This window comes from Schistocerca piceifrons, unplaced genomic scaffold (assembly GCF_021461385.2).
Source record: "Schistocerca piceifrons isolate TAMUIC-IGC-003096 unplaced genomic scaffold, iqSchPice1.1 HiC_scaffold_448, whole genome shotgun sequence".
NCBI lineage: Eukaryota > Metazoa > Arthropoda > Insecta > Orthoptera > Acrididae > Schistocerca > Schistocerca piceifrons.
The window spans coordinates 27,501-32,500 of NW_025728676.1; the positions used below are offsets into that span (position 1 = coordinate 27,501).

General features: G+C 54.2%; 1 non-coding gene across 1 annotated transcript in view; it reads left to right on the forward strand.

Annotated features, from left to right (window-relative positions):
* Positions 1 to 3,658: 3,658 nt before the first annotated feature.
* Positions 3,659 to 5,000, forward strand: part of LOC124750964 — a 1,909-nt gene continuing 567 nt past the window's right edge. The window contains exon 1 of the ribosomal RNA XR_007012012.1: positions 3,659 to 5,000. This exon is cut by the window's right edge and continues 567 nt beyond it. This is a non-coding gene — a ribosomal RNA (small subunit ribosomal RNA).

Consider the following 5,000-nt stretch of genomic DNA (forward strand, 5'->3'; position numbering starts at 1 on the left):
CGACACCACATGCAATACCGCCATCTATGCGCATCTGACAACACTACGTCCGCACCACAAAACATACCGCCATCTGTAGGTCTCCCGCAACATGACCTCCTGCAACGACGCTACCGCCATCTATGAGACGCCAAGCCGACTAAGACAGCGATGGCGCCACAGTGGCCGCCTTTCGACGCCACCCACAAAGGCTGCAGCCTCTGTCGACCATAGCACCCAATCTCCAGTGGCTCTGCCGCACGAAGCCGTGGACCGGCAATGACGCCACCCGCACCCGTTCGTGCACCACCCCAACCGCCAAACTCGCACCTCCAGCGGATGAACGGCGGACGTTTCCCGCACTCGTAAAGTGCAATCCACCCCTATAACTTGCGTTTCATGAAGAGTTATTTCCAATATGCGACATTCCCGCTGTCCGTATACATGAGCCGCGACCTGTACCACTTACGAGCGAGAGACGCGATCGCGTTGCTCACTGTACGGCGTCCGATACCGAGCCATCAGCATGTCGGTCCCCATGCGCGTTGCACTCGCACTCGCAGTCGCAAAAACGTGGGGCAAATATATTACGCGGAAGAGTTATAACAGACCGAGCCCCACTGCATGGGGGGAGTCTTTGTCACTAATGTACACAGATGGAACATTTTGGACTGGAACCAGATTACCCGTACACACGGCGCTGATTAGTAATCAATGCAGAGCCATCAAACTACAGCAAATATACACAACTGTCCGTATACATGCTGAAAGAGTCTGCCCAAAATGGGAACCACACGTCAGCCAGACACTCTGATCACGCACCACTCTCTGCTTCTAACAGGCGCACATACAATATGTAAGCACCAGCATGGAACAACATCCAGTGCATCTTCTCCGCCACATTACACAATCCACACTATCACAACCAGACCAGGAGGTCCGTGCGGAAAATACAATATCCCAGCCTTTCGACATCCACCATTGCGCAGACCAGGCACCAACACCCACACATGTCCTATACAACGGTGCACCCAACATCACAATAGTACCTCCTGTCACAGCGCACAAACAATGACATGAGTCAAAGACACAGGTCTCACACAAGCATAGAATTGGAGCGCCGCCTCTAATAAGCCAAAGGTGCATCCTGACGTGACAAATCTGATCATGTCACAAGCATTCACTTACTATAATCACTATCAACGAACCTGCCGCCCCCGCCCCCCCCCCCCCCTACACCTTTCCGTACAACAACGTGTAACCTAACCTAACCTAACCTAACCTATGTTGTACCTTAACCTAACCTATGTTGTACCTTAACCTAACCTATGTTGTACCTTAACCTAACCTATGTTGTACCTTAACCTAACCTATGTTGTACCTTAACCTAACCTATGTTGTACCTTAACCTAACCTATGTTGTACCTTAACCTAACCTATGTTGTACCTTAACCTAACCCATGTTGTACCTTAACCTAACCCATGTTGTACCTTAACCTAACCCATGTTGTACCTTAACCTAACCCATGTTGTACCTTAACCTAACCCATGTTGTACCTTAACCTAACCCATGTTGTGCCTCAACCTAACCCATGTTGTGCCTCAACCTAACCCATGTTGTGCCTCAACCTAACCCATGTTGTGCCTTAACCTAACCCATGTTGTGCCTCAACCTAACCCATGTTGTGCCTTAACCTAACCCATGTTGTGCCTTAACCTAACCCATGTTGTGCCTTAACCTAACCCATGTTGTGCCTTAACCTAACCCATGTTGTGCCTTAACCTAACCCATGTTGTGCCTTAACCTAACCCATGTTGTGCCTTAACCTAACCCATGTTGTGCCTTAACCTAACCCATGTTGTCGCCTTAACGTAACCCACGTTGTCGCCTAAACCTGCTCTGTAATTGTTATACGACTCGTTCAATTACTGTAGTGTTGCCCACCCGCAACCCTCGCAATATAGTTCGCTACTCGCACTGCCCGCACCCCTGTGTATCGCTTCATGTTAAACACCTTGCAAGTCTTGCTCACTTTCCACATGCTCCTGCTGTACACTGTAATGTGGATGGCAGCAGGACGTACATGCCGCCCCTCCCCACGTCCCCACCTTGCCCCCTGCCTTCGCAAGCTGGTTGGTGAGAAGTTTGCATGTTCAATGCCCTTCGCATGCGACGTACTCAGGCTACGTTGTGGTGCGGCCTGTGTCAACTGTCCGCTGATGTCGTACGCGTGAACCACAATCTGTACTGCACATTCGTCCTTATGTACTGAATGATACATCGTGGCACATGTGTGACCGCACAACGACTGCGCCCAAAAACGGCGGACCATACAGTGCAAATATTGTGCACGCAGCTACGTGTCGTCTCCCTATGAGAGCTGGATTGCAGTGTGGTACGCCATAGAGACGTGTGGGAGGAACGGACGCCGTGGATGGCGATCAGCATGAGCTGTCTGTTGATGTATTCGGACCTAGTCGTCTCTCCTCACACACCGTGATGGCATGGTGCACCGCGTTCCATATCTGCGACATGCTACAGAGGCCGGTTGACAGTCGTTCGAGCAATGGACATCGCATACGTACGGGGGCCACCTTCCACGTATTGTCTAGGCGTGCACATTTTGTTGCGTGTATGTGGGCAGACGTAGTGTGGCGTGACACCTGACACAGGCATGCAATAATCGTTGAAGTTGCAAATGGCGATGGACGCCTGCGTTTTCTGGTGAAGTTACGCAAATGAACAAATGGTAACCTGTTGTGGTGCGGTTGTTCTCGCTAGGGGTGAATCGGTGATGGCGACGATAGGTTGAGGTACTAACCGGTTGTTCCAGCGATACCCACCATGCCGACGAAACTGAACGGCATCTGGGTGTGAAGCGATACGCGGCGGTGGCTGGGTGGGACCGTCCCCGGCCGGTGAGGGGGCGCCTCCCGGCGTGCTGGCCGCGCGGTGCGTGGGCGCACGCGCTACAGCCGGCTGGTGGGGGCGGCCAGTGGCAGGCGCGCCGGCCGACGGACGCGGCAGGCGTCGCAGCTGCGCGCCGGCGCACCCTGCGCGCGGCGCCGTGCGGCCAAAGTAGGTCCTCGCGGGCCCGGTGCGAAGCGCGGTGGACATCTTCAGTGTGCTGGTCCGATTGAGGACTGTGTGCGTTGAGGATGCGCCGCCGCCCGGCGCTCGGCGCCGCGACGCCGTCTGCTGCTCGGTCGCCCCAGCGGTTCTCGCTGGTGGTTTGTATCGCAGCTGTGCGGATGTGTTGGCGCGTGCGCTGTGCTGGGAGAGTTCGCTTCGGCACCCAAGTGGGGCTTTTGTCCTTCTGTGGCGCTGGCGTTGGAGCTGCCGGTCACCGTAGGTGGCGCGTGTTGTCTCCCGCCGGCAATGCCACGACAGCACGCTCCCGGGCCTCTGTCGGCAGCGGCAAGCTCAGTTGGGAGCACGGGGTCGCACCGAAAGCGTCTACTCGCCTAACTCCGGGCGATTGCGCCTCTCTCGAACCCGACCAAGTACTTGGGACGGCGCTGCGCGCCGCCGGGACCTGAGAGGGTTTCGAGGTGTATTGTGCAGGGGAGCTCAGCCTCCTCCTGTTTGCAGAATGATTGAGCGGACGCTTGCGTGTTCGCGCGGGGCCCCCGGGACACACTCCCGGGCGGCCGGCTGCTCAGCTCTAGTTGACGCAGCTCCCTGGTTGATCCTGCCAGTAGTCATATGCTTGTCTCAAAGATTAAGCCATGCATGTCTCAGTACAAGCCGCATTAAGGTGAAACCGCGAATGGCTCATTAAATCAGTTATGGTTCCTTAGATCGTACCCACGTTACTTGGATAACTGTGGTAATTCTAGAGCTAATACATGCAAACAGAGTCCCGACCAGAGATGGAAGGGACGCTTTTATTAGATCAAAACCAATCGGTCGGCTCGTCCGGTCCGTTTGCCTTGGTGACTCTGAATAACTTTGGGCTGATCGCACGGTCCTCGTACCGGCGACGCATCTTTCAAATGTCTGCCTTATCAACTGTCGATGGTAGGTTCTGCGCCTACCATGGTTGTAACGGGTAACGGGGAATCAGGGTTCGATTCCGGAGAGGGAGCCTGAGAAACGGCTACCACATCCAAGGAAGGCAGCAGGCGCGCAAATTACCCACTCCCGGCACGGGGAGGTAGTGACGAAAAATAACGATACGGGACTCATCCGAGGCCCCGTAATCGGAATGAGTACACTTTAAATCCTTTAACGAGTATCTATTGGAGGGCAAGTCTGGTGCCAGCAGCCGCGGTAATTCCAGCTCCAATAGCGTATATTAAAGTTGTTGCGGTTAAAAAGCTCGTAGTTGGATTTGTGTCCCACGCTGTTGGTTCACCGCCCGTCGGTGTTTAACTGGCATGTATCGTGGGACGTCCTGCCGGTGGGGCGAGCCGAAGGCGTGCGACCGCCCCGTGCGTGCTCGTGCGTCCCGAGGCGGACCCCGTTGAAATCCTACCAGGGTGCTCTTTATTGAGTGTCTCGGTGGGCCGGCACGTTTACTTTGAACAAATTAGAGTGCTTAAAGCAGGCAAGCCCGCCTGAATACTGTGTGCATGGAATAATGGAATAGGACCTCGGTTCTATTTTGTTGGTTTTCGGAACCCGAGGTAATGATTAATAGGGACAGGCGGGGGCATTCGTATTGCGACGTTAGAGGTGAAATTCTTGGATCGTCGCAAGACGAACAGAAGCGAAAGCATTTGCCAAGTATGTTTTCATTAATCAAGAACGAAAGTTAGAGGTTCGAAGGCGATCAGATACCGCCCTAGTTCTAACCATAAACGATGCCAGCCAGCGATCCGCCGCAGTTCCTCCGATGACTCGGCGGGCAGCCTCCGGGAAACCAAAGCTTTTGGGTTCCGGGGGAAGTATGGTTGCAAAGCTGAAACTTAAAGGAATTGACGGAAGGGCACCACCAGGAGTGGAGCCTGCGGCTTAATTTGACTCAACACGGGAAACCTCACCAGGCCCGGACACCGGAAGGATTGACAGATTGATA